We start from the raw sequence: 23,309 nt of genomic DNA, 5'->3' as shown, positions 1-23,309 counted from the left end.
AAGCACCAGATTGATTTCCAAAGTGGTAGGATAAACATACTAAAATCTGTACACCTAAAGAAACTAAGCAAGAAGGAGGACTCTGGCTAAGATGCTAAATCCCCATTCAGAAAGGTAAAGAGATGGATATCAGAAGAAAGAGAAAACAGGGGACAGGACAGGAGCCTAACACAGAGGGCCTCTAAAAGGCTCTGTCCTGCATGGTATCAAAGCAGATGCTGAGACTTATAGCCAACCTTTGTGAAGGGTGCAGGGAATCTTATAAAAGAAGTGGGAAATAGTAAGACCTGTAGAGGACAGGAGCTCTACAAGGAGAGCAACAGAACCAAAAAATCTGGGCACAGGGGTCTTTTCTGAGACTGATACTCCAACCAATGACCATATATGAAGATAACCTAGAACCCCTGCACAGATGTAGCCCATGACAGTTCCATGACCAAGTGGGTTCCCTAGTAATGGGAACATCTCTGACATGAACTTAGTGGCTGACTCTTTGATTACCTCCCCCTGAGCCTTACCAGGCCACAAAGGAAGACAGTGCAGTCATTATTGATAAGACCTGATAGACTACAATCAGAAGGAAGGGGAGAAAGACCTCCCCTATCCATGGACTAGGGGAAGGTCATTGGTGGAAAAGGGAGAGGGCAGGTGTGATTGGGAGGGGAGGAGGGAGAGAGCTACAGGGGGGGATACAAAGTGAGTAAACTGTAATTAATAAAAACTAAAAACATTTTAAAATTTTTAAACTAAATAATCCTGTAAATGTTTTCCCCTACACCCTCAGATAGATGTAAAAAAAAAAAAAAGAAAGAAATGGAATAGACACCTGGAGAAGTAAAAAGAAAAATAGAATTCAGGTAGAAAGAAGGAGCTAAGAAAGAAGAAAGTTAGGCAACCAGCATGCATTGCTCTGTGAGGAGCGGGCATTCAAATTGAGTTTGAGTGTAAAACATTATTTTGATACAGACAGCAACAGAAATAAACCCCAAGAAAAGAAAAGAAAAAACTGCATGCACTCCATCAAAAGCTCTGCAGGCATGCTCCTGTTTCTCCTGCTGCCTTGCAGCGCATGCACATAACAAAGAGGAACTGGAGCCAGTGATGAAATCATGGCAACCAGCAGAACTGCCATGGAAGGCACTTCTCTTGGCACATTCGCAGGATCTGAGAGGTCTCTCATTACTGACGAGACTGTTGCAGAACAATAAGCCAGTTCCTAGGAGTGAGAAAGGTTGTCACCTCTTGGAATTGCCATCAGCAGCTGCCAGTCCTTAGAGTCTGGGCTGGCGGAGGCCCCTCCTCTTGCTTGTGAAAGCTGGCACTATTTTAACTGCTTTTGTAAAATTTGCCCTCCATTAGTTCTGCCATGCTGGGATGTGCACTAAAAAAAAATCCTCTAACTTGAGGATTCATTAGGCAGCTGTTATGATTTATTTGCCGCATCGGATGTTGGATGTTTGTTGACCTGCTAGCCCGATATAAGAAAAGTACCATATCCCAGCCAGAATGAGCTTGTTTGTTTCTCTCTGGGGTCAAGCCACCAAGATATAGATGTTCAGCTAGAAAATACACTAATACATTTTCTGTCCACTTATAAAGGCATTTATCCTTTGCAATAAATATCGTTAAGCCTTTACTCTGTGAGCACAGTGCATCACACAGCTGAAACGTCACAAAGAAACTTCTTTGTGAGAATCTCTGCTCAAGAATATTTGCAAAGAAGCTAGCTGCTGATCCCTTCCAAAATGTGGGTTTTGAACATAATCCACACACATACATTCTGTCTCTTTTCTCTTTATTTCCCAGATTTAAGCACAGACAGTAGCTTTCTTCTGAACTATACAGACTCAGAATATTGTGTCTGAACTGCCAGATGAGCAGGAAGTAAAGTAAAATGAGCAAAGAGAATGGCTTGTGATAAGTGTGAAGTGAGACATCTCCTCACCAATAAAGCAGAGTTGTGTTTTGCAGTGAATCCTCCCTAGTCCATCAGAGACAACTTCACCTGCCTCCAACCCCTACCTCTAGTGATGACTAAGGAAATTCCTCAGCCAAAAACTATACACACATACCCACATACACACACACACACACACACACACACACACACACACACCATATTATTATTTTGTACTTACTTAATTTCTTTGAGTCACAAAAACCAAGGAATATTTTTAATGGCCAATTTTTAATGAAAAAAAAAATTTTTATTTCTCCTGATTTTTAGATATATGAACACAATATCATTCAGAGCCCCAAATGTCAGCTTTCTGCAATTAAAGAAATTAGATTAGTTCATGAAAAGACAAAATTAGGATGATGCCCTGTAAGGCTGAATACTATCCAAGGCAGAAACATTTTATACAAATCAGAAATGATCATGTCCAGGAAAGAGAGCAAGATGAAGACTCAACCACGGTGCCAGAATTCTCCACACTGCTGAAAAGCTGACACCGACTACAGGCTGGCAAAAAACCCTTCTATGTTTAGTTCCTGTCCCCAAGGGTCACTCTAGGCCACACTTTGTCTCTGAAGACAGAGAACTGAATATTATTTGTTCTTGTGAATTATTTTGTCTTCCTTTATTGAAACTGAATGGGGTAAAAATAACCAGGGCTATTCTCCCTTGCCTGTCAGCTCTACCTGGGCCGAGGTAGTGAGAAAGGACAGGAAAAGCTGCCACAGATGTTTAATAGAAGAAAGCCCTTTTGGAATGTGTTTGCATGACTCATAAAGAACAGTTATTCTTAGCTTTCCCGTCAGCAGAGATAAAGCTCTTTGTCCACTGATACAAGCTTCTACTCAAAAAGGGAAGCCCCAGGTCCATTCAAAACTAGATCCCAATGATAGACTCCCATTACGTACCTGTCCCAAACCCCTGGAGTTATATTGTGTCTTTCTTTGCAAACCTAGAACTCATCACAAAATCTTACTAGTTTGGGGCTTTAACTAATTAAGGTGTAGCCACCTGGTTTAAAAACAAAACTGCCTGATGCCGTAATAGTTAGTTTAATTCATATATAAGAATCATCCATTTGTCTATCCCACATACTGTGGTCTGAAATTCTGTGCCACATAGAAAACTAACCACTATTTATAATCACCTTTATAGAATTAGACATATAATCAAACTTCAGTCTAATACTGATTCACTCTCTCTCTCTCTCTCTCTCTCTCTCTCTCTCTCACACACACACACCAAGCACTGACAAGGCAATAATATACTAAACAGTTTACTCAAAGAGACTCTGCACTTTGATGACTTAAACAATAGAAGTACTAAAGAATTTTTTTTTTTAAAGAAAAGACTTAAAGAAATTAAAAGAATTAAAACATATGCTCTGACCAGGGAGATAGTTCGATGGGCTACAGTGCTCCCTATGCAAGCATTATGGTCTGGGTTTGAGTTCCTAGGCCCCACATGCAAAGCTATGACTGTATTTGTTGTATAGAACCCCAGGTCTTTGAGGAGGCAGAGGCAAGAGGATCCTAGGAGCTTGCTGGACAGGCAACCTACTTAAAAGAACAAGGTTTGTTCAAGGAGGCTGAAAGCAATAGACACAGATGCTTAATGTCCTAGTCTAAGCTCCATGTGTGTATGTGTAAATAGACATGTGTGTATGTATAAACACAGACATACATATTCTCTGTCTGTCTCTGTCTCTGTCTCTCTCTCTCTCTCTCTCTCTCTCTCACACACACACACACACACACACACACACACACACCAGTCCTATGATGATACACCACCAATATATCATCTCCCAACCTTCCTCGCCTCTTGGGTCTCTGAAAGTTTTCAGTGCTGACTTCTTTCCAACCCAATCCCCAGGTCTTCTTTGGCAATAATATCCTAATACTCTGTCACCCTCTATCTGTCCCTGAAGGACTTCTAAATGGGCCGGGGTGTAACAGATGCAGGATGATTGTTAGCATCCAGGAGACACTTGTGCAATCCCAGCACTGGGGGGAAAAAACATAAATAAGTAAAATTAAAACTTGTCAGTTTTCAAAATGGTATTTTGGGGATTCAATATTTACATGTTTATATTGAAGATTTAGATTCATTGTAGTGAAATGTCCATGTGGCATACTATTTGTGTCTTTCAGCAAAATGTTATGTGTTTGTTGCATGCTGAAATATTATTTTATGATTATTTCTAGAAAATTACTGTTTCCTGGGGGATAAGTGACATGTTGCTACTGTTGCTATTCTTCCTTCTTGCCTGTTCTTCAAAAGCTAATTGCTTTATATATTTTATCTGGCAATTTTACTGATCTTTATGCTGATATTTTGCTTTCCTTGTAGTCATTACATATTTTGCCTTTTGGTTACCTCACTATTCTTGACAAAACTGGCTCTTAGCTATGCTGACAGTCTTACTTGTATTATTAAATAAAGCAATTAGAACATGCTATAACTTATTTTCTGATTATTGTGCCTATAATCCTATTTAACACTTCAATGGCTCTCTTTTTGCTGATATTTTTAGGTGTTTGTTACTCACTGATCACCGTTGAATTAATTTTTACATTATTTATCTCATCTTACACGTGTTAGTGTTTTGCATACGTGTGCGTCTGTGTACCATAAGCATGCCTGGTGCCTGCAGGAGTCAGAAGAGGGTGTCAGAAGTCCTTGAACTGCAGTCACAGACAATTATGAGCCACCATGTGAATGCTGGGAACTGAACTTGGGCCATCCACAAGAGCAGCTCAGCCACTGAGCCATGCTTCAGCCTCAACCAATGTTTCATTTTACCCAAAGTTTTGTACACCCATTGAGATAATCAATGAACCTTTCTCACTTAACCCTGTTATTTAAAACACACACACACACACACACACACACACACACACACACACACACACACTGAGGATTAATCTAATGTTAAGCAGTACTTTTGTTACTAAAGTGGGCCTAAACTGTAAATGATGCATAAGCCTGCCCATATGTTCATGGTATGGCTTGCTCATTTCATGTATAGGATCTTTGCCTTCCTGTTCAGGAATAAGATATCTCTGTCTTCTTCTTCCTATGCGTGGCAGGTCATACTGCCCAAGGTTAACTTAGGCTCACTCCCTTACTTACAGGGCAGGTGCTTTTGCTTTTCCTATTCTCTACACTATTTTTTTTAATAACCAAAGCATTTATTTCCTCAAACTTTTGTAAAGTTTTCCTATGAGATGGTCTGGTTCTCCTATTTCACCTTCCTGACTCTTATATTTTTATACTAATTTATTTTCTGTAAGGTAACTGCCCTCATAGTTCAACAGATTTTTCTATATTATCAAATATTGCCCATTAAATTCTTCTTATGATTTCCTCATAGTATTGGCCACATCTCTGGTTAGAAACTCTTTTTTTTTTTTATTCTGAGCATATTTAAACATTTGCCAAGCATTTCTCACTTTTATTGGCTCTTTTGAAAATGGCTTGGGGTAATATTTCTAATATGGTTTTTTTTCTAATACAGTTGTTTCTACTGTTTATTTTGTCCTTTTAGCCGAGTAATTGATTATTCTTTTTCAGGTAGGCAGGGATAGTGGTCATTTTGTTATTTGTGATTATCCATGTTACCCTTCTTTATAAAACTTTCTGAAATTCTGCTTTTAATTTGGTCCTAAACTGTAGAACTCGGTTTGGATAAGATGACGTGAGCCAGAGGGACAAGGTGCCAGATCGTTTCGCTTTAATCAGGTCTAGATCTTTAAGAGAGGTGGATTGTGAGTGCAGAAGCTGGATTTTCAGCCCGGCTCATCAGATGGGAAGATAGGAGAGCACAGATCTCCATTCTTAAAGGCCCTGGCACAGCATTTCTCCGCCTTCCTAATGCTGCCACCCTTTAATACATCTCCTCATGGTGTGGTGACCTCCAACCATAAAATTATTTCTGTTGCTACTTCATAACTATAATTTTGCTACTGTTATGAATCATAATGTAAATATTTCTGTTTTCTGATGGTCTTATTGATTGAGAAGCACTGCTCCAGCAGAACTGTAGATGTTCCAAGGCTCTGCTACATGAGAAAACAAACAAAAAAAAAAAAAAAAACAATAACTAAGCTTTTGAGGTTACTTGTTACTATAGCAAAGATATTGGTATCTCAAAGTGATACAGTTGAACATAACAAACAATTGAAAATATGAATGCTGACAATTGAAGAAGATATAAGTTGTATGTTGTTACTAGAGACTGGGAAAATGGTGACCCATGACATAGAGTGACACAATGTTTAGCAAACTGGCACCTGCAGTACCTTGAAAGGAAGATAGTCTATCTACTTACTAAAGATGGCTTTAGAAACAGTTTCCAAGCAGAGTGTTACCAGAGCTACTTGCTCATTCCTCATCCTCTATATATTGTCAGATCATCTCAGAGAAGAGCTGGACTATGGTGTGAGGAGGGGAAAACTACATTAAAGTAACCAGAAGTTTTCAGGTTTAGAGAGATGAACAAAAGAACTGTTTCTATTTATTAAAAGCAATAAAAACTAAATGCTTTGACAAAGGTGTTCAGCTTAAAATATATCCCAGTGACATGTACTGGCATTCATATTCTTTGTAACAACATTTGGATGTTTTAAGTTCATGTATGGAAAAGCAGATCACATCAACAAAACAGCTTAATAGAAAGTTACAAACAGTCTTCTCCAACATTGGTACTTCACGTTATCTATAAAGAAGTCTTCAGAAGAAGAAGGCACATTGCGAAAGAGCGAGCACACAGTTATTGGCACATGCTTCTGACTAAAATCAAATCCCTTCTAAAGTAAACATGCTTTTGGAGTCACAATGCCAAAAGTTCCAACAGTCTGGATTAAAGGAGGCTATTACTATTAAGACACTTTGGGGCCCACATCCCTGTACAAAGAGAGAGCAAGATTCACAAGCACAGGCCATATTAGATGCATATTATGGGTAAACTTTCATGATCTGGCCGAGGAAGATAATGGACATGAAGGTTTCTATAGACAGATCCGCTCAGTACTTTTAAAAACAATCAACTGGGAAAAAGAAAGGCTTAAGTAACTTTTCTTATCACACTTGCGCTGGGAGAATTTGTAGCAGTTGTTATTCACTATGATATGATTATACATCTGTAGGATTTTCTTATAACCTCTAAATTTGTGCCCAGTGGAAAGAATGTCACGAGACCTTGGATTTTGAAATTAATGGTAAGAATAAAATGGTATTTAGAGTTTCTCCCTGGAGGCTGAGAGTGCCTATCATTTCCTTATAAAAGAAAAATGGAAGTTTTATCAAGATAGAAGCTAGTATTCTATTTCCTTATATACATCTCAAGCCATTGCCTTTGGCTGAGACTTGCTTGGAGAGTGAGTGAATTCTAACTAGAAGCTTTATGACACCTCTGACGTTCCTCACCTAATCCTTAGGAACAAGAACAGACTGATTACTACATTATTGCTGATTTCACCCATTGAACTTAGATCTTGGAATGTGAAGGCACAAAGGGCGGAGACTCACAGGTAGACAACTGGGCAGACGAGCTGCTGACTCACAGGTCCACTGTACCTTCTGATACCACCATTATGAGTTGAAAATCACAAAACTGAGGGAAGGTACCTGAGAGGTGTTGGAGGGGGAAGGGAGAGGTGAGAGTGATACAGATGATGTACTCACGAGCAAAGTTCTCAGAGAAAAAGTATTTTAAACAAGACAATTAAGTTCCTAACTTACAGATGGTCTTAGCTTAGCACCACGGGGTTGGTTGTTTCCTCTACAAACATGTGGTGGCCGAGTGGAAGCAGCCACTGCCCACCACGTCACCAGCCTGGATTCAAGATTCAAGCACAGCTCCTGAGAAAGTACAAAATACATGTGATAGAGCAGTAACTGTGGGGTAAGTGGCCAAAAGAAAGGAAACCAGTGTGCTGAACAAGTATCTGCCTTCCTCGGTTCACTGCAAAAAATACTCTCGCAGCCGAGAAATGGGACCTAAATATCATGGAACTGCCACCAACCACGTGTCCCTTCTGCACTGAGTCAAACATATCCAGCCAGCCCAGGTATCCCGTATCTTTATCCAAGATATAGCCTCATGAGTCTTACTGGCTCTCCCCATTCACACCCTCCCCCTAACCATTCGTTATAGCCTGGGTCTCATATCCAGTGTTCCTGCTTAGTCCACCCAAGCTTATCTGTACAGCAACCAATTTCTAGGTTTCTTCCAGGAATTCATCTCTGTCCCCCAATCCACAGGCCTCTCCTATTGTTAGCGTATAGGCAACCTGCTTCTGGGCTGCCTAGTAACCTATGATGTCATCACGTGTCATCCACCAGGTGTGCGGCAGTTGCTGTTTAGCTGTGCATGCACGAGCTATATAAGAACCAACCTGCCATATGCAGAGGGAGTCCACAAATTCTGGGAGGATCTTTGTCAGATATACATCTGACAGAAGATTAATTTCTAGAATATAAACATGTATATGCATATACATATAAAGCCTCAAAAACAAAGTTTAAAAAAAATGACCCATTTGAAAAATAGGGATTTGGTGAAGATCGCTTCCCAGTCTGTAGGCTGTCATTTTGTTCTGATGGCAGTATCCTTTGCTTTTCGGGTTTCATGAGGTCCCATTTATTAATTGTCGATCTTAGAGCCTGTGCTGTTGGTGTTTTGTTCAGGAAGTTGTCTCCTGTGCTAATGAGTTCAAGGCTCTTCCCCACTTTTTCTTCTAACAGGTTTAGTGTGTCTGGTTTTAAGGACCATGCATGGAGAGAACCTAGAACCCCCGCACAGATGTAGCCCATGGCAGCTCGGTCTCTAAGGAGAATAGGGACTGTCTCTGGCATGAACTCAGTGGCTGGCTCTTTGATCCCCGCCCCCAGCGGTGAGCAGACTTACCAAGCCAAGGAGGAAGACAGTGCAGCCAGGCCTAATGAGACCTGATAGGCTAGTGTCAAATGGAAGGGGAGAAGGACCTCCTCTAACAGTGGACTGGGGGAGGGGAATGAGAGGAGAAGAGGGAGGGAAGGCAGGATTGGGGCTACAGCTGGGATACAAAGTGAATAAATTGTAATAAATTTTAAAAATTTTTAATTTAAAAAATCATAAAAAAATAAAAATAAGGACTTAAAGGGAGTTTTCAAAAGAAAAAAAATGGCTAAGAAATATCTCAAAAAATGTCCATCTTCCATAACAATTAGGTAAACACAAACCAAAAGAACTTTGAGATTTCAATTTAGCCTGTTCAGCATAGCAAAAATCTACAAAACAACTGACTATAACAAATGTTAGAGGGTTGTGTATAAAAGGAAACCCTCGATGGAGGCCAAGATGGTGGCGCCAAGAGAACACTGCATCTAAGAAGCAGGACAATATTTTCCGTGCAGTGACCAAGAGACTGAATTTTGGGCCCTAAAACAACAGTGATCGTGTTTCCCAGGTGAGAGGAAGCCCCCACGGTGTGGGAATCAGGTGGGTCCAAGCTCAGGCCACCCAGCCAGAACACAGAAGAGATCCCGGATCTTGCAGGCACTAGGTCCCCAGACCAGAGCCACACGCCTGCATGTCCTGATCACCTTCCCAGGCTGATCGGTGGGCACAAAAACACCAGAGACAGGGAGTCCCAGTCGTGAGAAAAACCTACAGGGAAGGAAGGCAATGGGACTGGCCATGGGTCACCCAGTCTTTCCCTGGAAAAAGTCTCACAGACCGCAGGTACCCGCCGCCATCACTGAACTGGCCTCCCGCCACCAGCACGGAGTGGCTGTGCCCAGCTCTCTAGCACTGACGGAGCCAACGCCCTAGTGCAACAAACACAGGGAGTTCCTGTCGGGAGAGGTCTCCACAGGGAAGGAAGGAAACAGTACTGACTTGGGCGACCCAGGCTTTACCTGGGGAAAGTCTCTCACAGACTGGCGAGTACAAGCCCCATCACTGAACTGGCCCCAGACCTGAAGAACAAAGAGTAGTTGGGCACCCAGCTCCTGCAGACTAGCAGGCAGGCACACACATGCCGCCAGCCCAGAAACCCGCTAGTTTCTGGAACTACCAACTAGTTCTCACAGACAGAACTGTGTGCCCCAGGACACCAGAGACTTGGTGTCACTGTCTGGAGAAATCCTCACAGGGAACTAAGCAAAGGGGATGGACTTAGGCCACCCAGTATATCCCTGGAAAAGGTCCCACAGACTGGCCCAACCCAGGGACCTGCTGTGCACCAGATAGCCTGCTGTTACCAGGAGAGCAGTACTCACCCGCCACACATTACTGCTTGGGTACTGGGGCACAGAGCCTGAACCTCAGACCTACAAAAGCCCGGGATCCCTGAGATCAAACCCCAGATACTGCTCCATGGGGCAACCAGTTAGCCCTAACAAAACTGACCAAACCATGGGACACACAGGTTACAGCAGCAGATCACTAAATTCACATCAAGAAACTGGGCAGCTGTCTTCAGAACTTTTCCTGGTGAGAAGAGAGCCCTCTCGACTAATAAGGACCACAGTTACCATTCAGGTCTCTACACCTGACGTGAGCAGTGGCAACTCCTGAAAAACACCAGCCATCCAGTGACTATACCCAAAAAACTGAGAAGGCTTCCTTCATAAAAAAAAAAAAAAAACTTCCTGCCAAAGGGATTCTCTCCACCACAGGATTCCAGGAAAAACCAGAAACCATCTTCAAAAACCTAAGATAACCCAATGGGTAGAGGCCAGTATAAAAGTTCAACCAACAAAAGCCAGAGCAATATGGTATCTCCAGAACCCAGTAATCCAAAGACAGGTAGCCCTAGACACCCCCGCATAATTGAAATGCAAGAAGAGGACCTAGCATCTATGATCACGAAGAAGATAACAGAGGAAACAAATAAAATGCGTAAAGAAATAGAGGAAGATAAAAACAAACAGTTTATGGCCATCTGTAAAGAAATAGAGGAAGTTGCAGCCAAACAGTTAGTGACCTATAGAGAGGAAATGCTTAAATCACTGAATGAATAAAAGAAAAAGAGGATTGTTCAAACAAACATCTGAGGGAATTGATGGAAAATACAGTAAAACAAGTGAAGGAAATCAACAAAATGGCTCAAGACCTGAAGATAGAATTGGAAAACTTAAAGAAAGCACAAATGGAGGAAATTGTAAAAAGAAAGAACTTAGGGAAGAAAGCAGGAACCACAGAGGTTAGCATAACCAACAGACTACAAGAGATGGAAGAAAGAATCTCAGGTGTGGAAGATACAATGGAAGAAATAGATGTATCTGTCAAAAAAAAATGTTAAATCTAAAAAATTCCTGACACAGACCATCCAAGAAATTCAAGAAAACATAAAAAGACAAAACCTAAGAATAATAAGTGTAGAGGAAAAAGAAGATTCCCTGCTCCAAGGACCAGAAAATATCTTCAACAAAATCATTGAAGAAAATTTCCCCAACTTAAAGGAGAAACCAATAAGAATTCAAGAAGCCTACAGAACACCCAATAAATTAGACCAGAAAAGAAAATCCTCCTGCCACATAATAATCAAAACAGTAAGTATACAGAACAAAGAAAAGATACTAAAAGCTGCAAGGGAAAAAGGCCAAGTAACATATAATGGCAAACCCATTAGAATCACACCTGACTTCTCAACAGAGACTATGAAAGCCAGAAGGGCCTGGACAGATATCATGCAGACCCTAAGAGAACACAGATGTCAGCCCAGGCTACTATACCCAGCAAAACTCTCAGTTCTCATAGATGGAGAAAGCAAGATATTCAATGACAAAAATAAATTTCAACAATACCTACACACAAATCCAAAGTTACAGAAGACACTAGAAGGGAAAATACAACCCAAGAAAACTAGCTACTTTCAAGAAAACACAGAAAATAATTAACCTCACTACAGTAAAACAAAAAGCAACCAAACACACAACCTTATGACCACAGACAACATCAAAATCAAAGGATCTAACAGCCATTGGACATTAATCTCTCTCAACATCAATGGACTCAATTCTCCAATAAAAAGACACAGACTAACAGAATAGACGCGTAAACAAAACCCAGCAATCTGTTGCATACAAGAAACTTACCTAAGTCACAAAGATAGACATTACCTGACGGTAAAGGGTTGGAAGATGGCTTTCCAAGCAAATGGACCCAAGAAGCAAGCAGAAGTAGCCATTTAATAGCTGAAAAAATAGACTTTCAACCAAAATTAATCAAAAGAGATGAGGAAAGACACTTCATACTCATCAAGGGAAAACTCCAACAAGAAGACATCACAATCCTGAACATCTATGCCCCAAATACAAGGGCATCCACATTTGTTAAAGAGACATTGATAAAATTTAAACCACACATAGATTCCCACACATTAATAGTAGGAGACTTCAACACCCCACTCTCAACAAAGGACAGGTCAACAAAACAGAAATTAAACAAAGAAACAATGTCTCTAACAGAGGTCCTGAATCAAATGGAACTGACAGACATTTACCAAACCTTACACCCAAACACAAAAGAATTTACCTTCTTCCCAGCACCTCATGGAACCTTCTCCAAAATAGACCATATAGTTGGTCACAAAACAAACCTCAACAGATAAAAGAAGATTGAAATAATCCCCTATATCCTGTCTGATCACCATGGAATAAAGCTGGACCTCAACAACAACAGGAATAGCAAAAAGCCTACACACATGGAAACTGAACAACTTGCTACTAAGTGACAGCTGGGTTAGGGAAGAAATAACGAAAGAAATTAAAGTCTTCCTAGAACTCAATGAAAATGAAGACACAACATACCCAAACTTGTGGGACACAGTGAAAACAGTGCTAAGAGGAAAGTTCATAGCACTAAGTGACTTCAAGAAGAAATTCGAGACAGCACATTCAAGCAACTTAATGGATCACCTAAAAACCCTAGAAAAAGAAGAAGCAGACACAACAAAAAGGAGTAGATGGCTGGAAATAATCAAACTCAGAACTGAAATCAATCAATTAGAAACAAATAAAACAATTCAAAGAATCAATGAAACCAAGAGCTGGTTCTTTGAGAAAATCAACAAGATCGACAAACCCTTAGCCAAACTAACTAAAAGGCAGAGAAACACCATCCAAATCAACAAAATCAGAAATGAAAAGGGGGACAAAACTATAGACACTGAGGAAATCCAAACAATCATTAGGACTTACTTCAAAAGTCTATACTCAACAAAATTTGAAAACCTAAATGAAATGGACAATTTTCTTGATCGATTTGACTTACCAAAGCTGAATAAGGACCAGGTAAATCAATTAAATAGTCCTATATCCTCCAAGGAAATAGAAGCAGTAATCAAAAGTCTCCCATCCAAAAAAAGCCCAGGACCAGATGATTTCAGTGCAGAATTCTACCAGACCTTCAAAGAAGAGCTAACTCCAATTCTCTTCAAACTATTCCACAAAATAGAAACAGAAGGAACATTACCAAACTCATTCTATGAAGCCACAGTCACCTTGGTACCTAAACCACACAAAGACCCAACAAAGAAAGAGAATTTCAGGCCAATCTCCCTTATGAACATTGATGCAAAAATACTCAACAAAATACTTGCAAACCGAATACAAGAATACATCAAAGATATCATCCACTATGACCAAGTAGGCTTCATCCCAGGTATGCAGGGGTGGTTCAATATACAGGAATCCATCAATGTAATCCACCATATTAACAAACTGAAAGAAAAAAAAAAAACACATGATAATCTCCCTACATGCTGAAAAAGCATTTGACAAAATCCAACATCCATTCATGTTTAAAGTATTGGAGAGATCAGGGATACAAGGCACATATCTAAACATAGTAAAGACGATATACAGCAAGCCTATAGCCAACATCAAACTGAATGGAGAGAAACTTAAAGCAATCCCACTGAAATCAGGGACAAGACAAGGCTGCCCACTCTCTCCATATCTCTTCAACATAGTTCTGGAAGTCCTGGCTAGAGCAATAAGACAGTTGAAGGAGATCAAGGAGATACAAATTGGAAAAGAAGAAGTCAAATTATCACTATTTGCAGATGATATGATAGTATACGTGAGTGACCCCAAAAACTCTACCAGGGAACTCCTACAGATGATAAACACCTTCAGCAAAGTGGCCGAATACAAAATTAATTCAAAAAAATCAGTAGCCCTCCTATATACAGAAGACAAAAGGGCTGAGAAAGAAATTAGGGAAACAACACCCTTTACAATAGCCACAAATGACATAAAGTACCTCGGAGTAACCCTAACCAAGCAAGACAAAGACTTGTATGAAAAAAATTTCAAGTCTCTGAAGAAAGAATTAGAAGAAGATATGAGAAGATGGAAAGATCTCCCATGCTCATGGCTTGGCAGGATTAATATAGTAAAAATGGCCATCTTACCAAAATCATTCTACAGATTCAATGCAATCACCATCAAATTACCAACACAATTCTTTATAGACCTAGAAAGAAAAATGCTCAACTTCATATGGAATAACAAGAAACCCAGAATTGCTAAAACAATCCTCTACAATAAAAGATCTTCTGGAGGTATCTCCATCCCTGATCTTAAGCTATACTATAAAGCAACAGTAATAAAAACTGCATGGTACTGGCATAGAAATAGAATGGTGGATCAATGGAACCGAACAGAGGACCCAGAGATAAACCCACACACTTATGGACACCTGATCTTTGACAAAGATGCCAAAACCATACAATGGAGAAAAGACAGCATCTTCAACAAATGGTGCTGGTCCAACTGGATGTCTACATGTAGAAAAATGAATAAAGATCCATACTTATCACCCTGCACAAAACTAAAGTCCAAGTGGATCAAAGACCTCAACATTAAACCAGACACATTAAATCGGTTAGAAAAAAAATGGGGAATACCCTTGAACTCATTGGCACATGAGACAACTTCCTAAACAGAAAACCAACAGCACCCTCATTCACTGGTGGGATTCCAAACTCATGCAGCCTCTATGGAAATCAGAGTGTAGAACTCTCAAAAAGCTAAAAATAAATCTACAAGATGATCTGCTCTATCAACACTTGACATATTCCCAAAGGACTCCACCTCTTTGCAAAGATACTTGCACAGCCATGTTCATTGCTGCTCTGTTTGCAATAACTAAGGAATGTTAACAACCAAAATGTTCTTCAACTGATAAATGTAAAATGAAAAATTGGGACATATACACATGGAATACTATTCAGCTTTAAAGAAAAATAATATCATAAACTTTGTAGATAAATGGGTGGAAGTAGAAAAGATCATTTTCAGTGAGTTAACTCAGACTCAAAACATTGAGAAAGACATTGTCTGTTCCTTTTTTTTTTTTTTTTTTTTTTACTAGAGGCTTCTATATCCAAATCTTCAGACATATGTGTATTCTTCACTCCCAATGAGGAAAACTTCTCTTTGCAACAGATGGAGACCATTACAGAAAACCCCAGCCAATCAAAATGCAGAGAAGTGGAGCCCATTCCCAATTGATACATCTGTAAAACAACCCCCACAATAAAGGTTCAGGGTACACTGAGGAACAGGGATGGAAAGATTATAAGATGCAGAATATCAGAGTCTACTGTGAGCTTGTATCAGAAGCTACACCCATAATGTCTTACCAACATGATTGTCTAAACATGAAATGAACAAGGACAAATTGTATCTTCTAGGAATGTCACAAACAATGAGTCTTTATGACGAAAACATTGAAAATAGTCAGGCTTTTTGAAGTAGTTTATGATTGTTACTTATAGTCACTCTGCTCTAATGGCACACCAGAACTTCTTTCCCTATCTGATTGTTGGTTAGTGCCCACTAATCAACATTAGAAAGATGGAGATCTTTCTAATTTATTCCTTCACTCCCCAAATCTATAAGATTGATTTATCATGAGATATCATTGATTTAACATGAGAACATGTTAAAGTCTCACCAACAAGACTACATACCTAAACATAAGCTAAATAAGAATAACACCAATAGACTTGCCAAAGTGGATGGAAAAGACCATCACAGTTTCAACCCAACACAAAGAACTAAAGGCTACTAAGGAATGAGATAGTGGGAGAAATAGTCTTCCCCGGGGAAGAGAACACCAATTTGATATCTAATATCAAATGGTAAGCTCTGAAAACATACTTGCAAATAACATTATACATACTGAGCAGGCTACACTTAGAAATATGTATGTATATGCATAACAGTAGTCAATGAAAAAAAGAGGCCATGAATTTGAAAAAGAACAAACAGGAATATATTGGAAGGTTTAGAGGGAGGAAAGAGAAGGAGAAATAATAGAATTGTATTATGATCTCAAAGATAAAAGGTAAGAAAAACAGAAACGTGACGTAGATGTATAGGCACACAATGAACACATACACATAAAAATAATGAAATCGTGTCATTTTCAGCACTGTTGGGACTATCAGCCACAAGGCTAAGCGAAGTCAATTAGGCCTAGAAGGACGGCACCACATGGCCTCTTTCGAGGAGTGGATCCCTTTTGAAAAATCAGTCTCATAGCAACTTTACTGGTGTAATTTTTATGTTTAATCTAAAAATAAATGTAATTGATAAAATTATACCTTCTGCTAAATAAGAATTTCTTTCACACAGAAGAAAAGTAAAACTAAAAAATGTAGGGTGATGATCATCCATACCCATGGCAAGAAGGGGATAAATTTTGTTATTATGAAGATCTGGATTAGTGGCTGAGGTCCGTAAAACCATAACACATAGTGTTTAGTTTACTTGTTTTCCTTGCCTTTTTCTATGGTAGTGAAATTTAAGATTATAGCAGTTTCTTACAAGACTTCAACAGTGGCATCTCATGGGGTTCATCTATAATTTGTTCTGAATTTTTCTATCTTAAAGATTCCCTCATTTTTGTTTTCATTTTCTTATCCCATTTTTATCCCTAATTTTAAAGCAATTTTCTGATCTCCCAACATTTGGAATTGCTCTGGGATTTTTAGAAAGTACGTGCCTTTAACTTCCCGTCATGCCATCTCCTCACTGAGCTATGACAATGCCCTGTAGCAGACGGTTTGTCTGCCACCCCACTGGGAGCCCACACCATACATTATAGAACTTACTGTTTATGCTAGACAGAGTTGGCGGTGTTTACGCTTTGTTTTGCTTTTTGAATTGATACAGGAAGATTGCACGTTCAAAGCCTGCATAGGCAACAGAATGACGTCAAAACCAGCTTGGAGCAAAAATCTAGTCCCCAACAAACAAAGAAAATGATCGGGGATATTTGCTCAGTGGTAGAAAACACACAGATTAGCCAGACGCGGTGATGCGTCCCTGTAATTTCAGCACTCTGGGAGGCAGAGGCAGAGGCAGGTGGATCTCTGTGAGTTCGAGGTCAGCCTGGTCTATAAAGTGAGTCCAGAACAGCCAAGGCTACTCAGATAAACCCTGTCTCAAAAAAAAAAAAAACAGGAAGAAGGAAGGAGGGAGGGAGGGAGGGAGGGAGGGAAGAAAGAAAGAAAGAAAGAAAGAAAGAAAGAAAGAAAGAAAGAAAGAAAGAAAGAAAGAGAGAGAAAACATCCAGACTGCATGAATTTATGAGGCTTTAGGTTCAAAGCCCATTAATGGGGAAAAAAAATCCATAGAATATTGAATTTTTTTTTTTTTAGATTTGAGACATTCTTTTCTCTAATAATGTTTTTGTTTGTTTGTTTTAAAATACCCTTTCTTACATTAAAAATTGGTTATGTGTTTCTTCTGTTTTCTGTCTTTTTCTTTCTTTTCAATTTCTTTTTTATTCTTTTGCTCCTAAGAATTACCAGTCCTTTTTTATGGGGGGGGGGGGGGGGACTTGCTTCTTGACAGTATATGCGAAACTTTCAAACAAATATGTAGAGGGCATCTTTACGTGTAATGAGCATTTCACAAACTAACTAACTCATTTTATAGATGTCTACCACCATTCGTATGTTGTACAATTATCTTGCATTTATTAATTTTTTTCTCTTCTAGATAAACTAAAACCTTTGATATCTAACTTTTTCTGTATTTTGTTGGAAGTTGCATGATCTTACTTATATGTTGGGAAATATACCATATTGACCTTTTTTAATTTTTATTTTTTATATTAATTACAGTTTATTCACTTTGTATTCCAGCTGTAGAACCCTCTGTCATTCCCTCCCAATCCCACCCTCACTTCCTCATCTCCTCCCTGCCCCTCTCCAAGTCCACTGATAGGGGACTCTTCACCCCTTCCATCTGACCCTAGCTTATCAGGTCATCAGGACTGGCTGCATTGTCCTCCTCTGTGACCTGGCAAGGCTGCTGCTCCCTTGGGGGGCTGGGGGAAGGTCAAAGAGCCAGCCACTGAGTTCATGTCAGAAACAGTCCCTGTTCCCCTTACTAGGAAAACCCACTTGGTTACTGAGCTGCCATGGGCTACATCTGAGCAGGGTTTCTAGGTTATATACAAACATGGTCCTTGGTTGGAGAAACAGTCTCAGAAAAGACCCCTGTGCCCAGATATATTTGGTCCTTGTGGAGCTCCTGTCCTCTCCAGGTCTTACTAACTCCCCCTTCTTTCATATGATTCCCTACATTCTGCCCAATGTTTGGTTATGAGTCTCAGCATATCAGCATCTGCTTTGATACACTGCTAGGTAAAGTCTTTCAGAGGCCCTCTGTGGTAGGCTCCTGTCCTATTTCATATTTTCTCCTACTTCCAATGTCCATCCCATTTGTCTCTCAAAGTGAGGGGTCCTCTTTCTTGTTTAGTTTCTTTAAGTGTACAGATTTTAATGTTTATCCTATCTTTTAGGTCTAGTATCCACTTACAAGTGAGTCTACACCATGTGTGTCTTTTTGCTTCTGCCATGTTGACTTTTCAAAGTCTAAAGACACTACTTTTATTCTTGGACTGAATATTAAAAGGACCTTGTTTTTTATTTTAATTATTTTTGTTTCATTCATCAGTATTTCTTTATAATTTTAATAGGAGCAAATATGAAGGCTACACTCTTAGGAGACAGCCAAATATAATCTCAGCCAGTATCTTACTCATATCACAAGGTCATGCAAGTTAGGTGGCTCTGTCTGATGAGCTTTTAAACACATGCCATGGTGCATCTGGGTAACCTATGTGTAAACATACGTGCTTGTGACTTGACTTCCAAGCGTATAGATGGAAGAGAGAAAGTGTGACTTCCTGGCATGTCCCAAATGTCTGGGTCCAGATGATGAGCTCTACTTCTCCTCATGTTTCCCTTGGTGAGACCTCAGCCTTGGGTCCCTGTGCACTGCCTTGCCCAGACTCAGGGAGGAGTGGAGCTGTGCCCCTAGTGTGTGCCAGAAGAGTTTATTTGCAGAATATATTGCCTATGCTTACTCTTTTACTGTTTTTTCTTTTTCTTTTTCTTTATTTGTTCCATTTACCCTTCCTGGTTATATTTGTAAAATTATCTTCCTTTGCCTGAAGAACAACCTGTTTAATGCTGAGGGTCCATTGGGAAAGCTTGATTTTTATTTGCTAAAATGCCTTTCTTGTCTACAAATATAAATTGGCCAGATGTTTTCTGGATGTGTTGGGAGATGTTTGGCTTTTGGTTATTACAAATGATGGATGGTACTTTGATTGTCTGCTGCTTTTATTATGGTTCCTGAAAATTTCCCTACCAAACTAGCATCACTAAAGAGATATTCTATCTATATTCTAGAGACTTTCAAAATCTTCTTTTATATTTAGTGTTTTGTAGTGATGTGTTGATGTCTTTTTTATTTTTTCAATTTTCCTCTGTTTCTTCTTTGATTCCTTGTTGTTCTTGTAGATTCTTTCTTGTCTGGATCTCTTAAAATGTTCACTTTTGCCTTACTTGTATTTTTTAAAATTCTTTTGTGCTTAAACATTTATAAAATATCTGAAACACAACTGAGCTGTCAGATAGGTAAACTATCAAGTAAAGTGGCCAGTTAAGACAGTCAGCCAACAAAGAAAACTAAGCCTTTGTGGGATGCTGTGAGCAAGATCTAGCATTGGAGAAGTACCTACCTTCCCTGCTCCATTTTTTCTACAGAACGTCACATGGTTTCACATGGATCAGGATGTCACCTTTGGGGGAGCTTGGCCTAAAAGGCTCAAACAATTGTTTCAATTCGTATGCTCCACGGAATCAGAAATGAGGGGCTAGGTGTACAGAGCACAGGGTTCTGTGTTACAGTGAAGGAAGCATGTTCGAAGTTTCCTATTTCCCCATATAGGATGTCCCCATGGGATTAGTAGAAGGAGACCTCTACTGATTCATCAAATAGAGAGGTCAAAGACTGGAGTGTCTGAACCAGGGTGTGAATATGCAAAGAAATGTAACAGCCAAGAGAACCTGAGATCTTGATTTTGATTTCTTTCAGATGACAATGTGCTTGATGTACAGCAGGTCTGGTGTAAGCAGGGCGGTTTTCCCCTACAGGGCCAGTTAGGTGGGTGTGAGTTAGATGTAATTAAAAACCTGCATGTGATTTTTCAAGTCCATTTTTAACCAGGAGCCAGACTTTCTAACAATTGCACTCTAATGAATATCATTAGAACATCATTAGGTCAGATGTGATCACTCCCATTTGCTTCAGTCTTAGTCATGGTGTCTTTTTTCCTTGAGCTGTTTTTGAACTAGAAATTCTTGCAAGTCCATTTAAGACTTGGGTATATTTGTTCTAATAGCCTGGATTTGTCTTGCCTCAGCCCAGAACTTGGACTACTTTAAAATAAGTTCTGAGCTTTATGGTTTGGGCAAACAAGGCTTAATCACCACGACTTCAAAACAACCTATACAAAGAAAGAGGGTTACAATTCTGAGCTCCCAGAAGAAGTATTTAACTCCACTCCAATATTTGAGAAAGGCGATTTCCTTCTCTTCCCTTTGTGGGAAAGAGAAAGTGATGTGGATTCTTTTCTAGTCCAGCTGGACACCGTGGTATTTTAGGCTTCCAGTGGTATACACTAAGGAAGGAAACATTCTGTTTGACAACCTCCTACCCCAATCTAGTCCAAGATCTGCTTGTTCTTCTTTCTGCTCTGCATCAAACCTGGAAATTTAGATTCACTTCATTTTTCAAATGTCTTCAAGGAAAATCCCAGCTTTGCCTACTTTTCTGTCTGTATTTTCATTTGGGCTAAGTTCTAGCTCAGCAATTTTCTTGCATTTTTAAATCAGATTCAGTGTTTCTGACTGTGTCCATTGGCTAATGTAGGGTTGAGCCCATAGCCCAACCATAGTCTCAGGTGGTAGGATGCATGAAAGACCTACTGTATCTCCCCCAGCATTGTGGTGGCATCTGCCATTGGGCCCAGGAGCTTATAGTTCAGATGTGCACTCTGAAACCCTCTTAGCACCCAGAGCATACAGGTGTCTTGGTTTCCTTCTCTTCAAGTACTTGGCCCTTTCACCTTAGAGACACACAAGAAGACTTCTTCAGTCATACCCTAAATGTGGGAAAACAGCAAATGCACTCATGGTTTTCCTGTTAACTATGGACCTGGTATTTGTACTTGTCTGCTCTTGACCCAAATGGAAGGAAGAAAATTCTTTTTTATTCCTTTTTTAAGATTATTATCATTATTAATTACAATTTATTCACTTTGTATCCTGGCCATGGCTTTCTCCCTCATCTCCTCCCAATCCCACCCTCCTTCCCTCATCTCCTCCCAAGTCCTTCTCCAAGTCCACTCATAGGGGAGGTCCACCTCCCCTTCTATCTGACCCTAGCCTATCACGTCTCATCGGGACTGGCTTCATTTCTTTCCTCTGTGGCCTGGCAAGGCAGAACCACCTGGAGGGAGATGATCAGAGAGCTTACCATTGCATTCATGCCAGACACAGCCCCTACTCCCCTCACTAGGGAACCCACTTGGAGACTGACTATACCACTACTAGGCATATATCCAAAATATGCTCAACTACACAACAGGGACATTTCCTCAGCCATATTCATAGCAGCTTTATCTGAAATAGCCAGAATCTGGAAACAACCCAGATGTCCCTCAACAAAGGAATGGCTACAGAAATTATGGTACATTTGCACAATGGAATACTGCTCAGCTATTAAAAACAAGGAAATCATGAAATTTGCAGGCAAATGGTGAGAACTAGAAAAGATCGTCTTCAGTGAGGTAACCGAGAAGCAGAGAGAAACACATGGTATATACTCATAAGTGGTTATTAGACATGTAATACAGGATAAACATACTAAAATCTATACTCCTAAAAAAGCTAAACAACAAGGAAGACCCTAAATCCTCATTCAAAAAAGGCAAATGCAATAGACATCGGAAGCAAGAGAGGACAGGGAACAGGACAGGAGCCTACCATAGATGACCTCTGAAAGACTCTACTGATGGAGGTACCGAAGCAGAGGCTGAGACTCATAGTCAAACTTTGGCAAAGGGCATGGAATTTTATAAAAGAAGGGGGAATAGAAAGTCCTACAGGGGCCAAGATCTCCAAAAAGAGAACAAGAAAGCAAAAATAAATAAATAAATAAATAAATAGATAGATAGATAGATAAATAAATAAATAAATAAATAAGCAAATAAAAAGATAGATAAATAAATAAATAAATAAATAAATAAATAAATAGATAAATAAATGAATAAATAAATAAATAAATAAGTAAATAAGTAAATAAATAAATAAATAAATGAATAAAAAATCTGGGCCCTGGGGACCCTGAAGAGCCTGATACCCCAACCAAAAACCATGGAATGGAGAGGATCTAAAACCCCTGCTCAGATGTAGGAAGAAAATTCTTAATCAAAGTGAACAAATTTTTGGGAACAAATTTTCCAAGATTTTGATATTGCTCTTACGCCATAGGAATTGCCTATTGTCTGTCTTTCCTCAAGTCTTTGTATTTCCTAATCTGAAAACTGGACAAATTCTATAGAGGAGAAAAACCTTCCCTGACTCAGGGTCCCTCTTTTTTCCCTCCTTCAGCCCCTCCCTCTGAATGGAGGAACAGAAGAGGAGGATAAAGAATGTCATTCTGGAATTTGTAATCAAATAATAATTTGCTGGTTCCAGGTTGAATTGCATCTTTTATTAGAAAGGGTAAAATAATCAGGGCTACTCTACAACCAAAGCATGTCTTTGATGCAGTGTTCTACCTTACTCCGGTGCTTACATGCGTCCAGATTATGACTCCTTCTGCTGGCTATCTAGTCTATTTTATTAGAACTGCTTATACACGCCTGTATCCTTAGGATAGCATACTGCCTGATTGTACTCGCTAAAATCACAAGAGCTGTTTATTAAATGAATAGACAAATAAATTCATTTTAAAAACTACTTTGTGAGCTCAGAACTGT

This window comes from Psammomys obesus, unplaced genomic scaffold, assembly GCF_907164565.1.
Source record: "Psammomys obesus unplaced genomic scaffold, mPsaObe1.curated_primary_1811, whole genome shotgun sequence".
In the NCBI taxonomy this organism is placed as follows: domain Eukaryota; kingdom Metazoa; phylum Chordata; class Mammalia; order Rodentia; family Muridae; genus Psammomys; species Psammomys obesus.
This window is presented reverse-complemented; position numbering follows the sequence as displayed.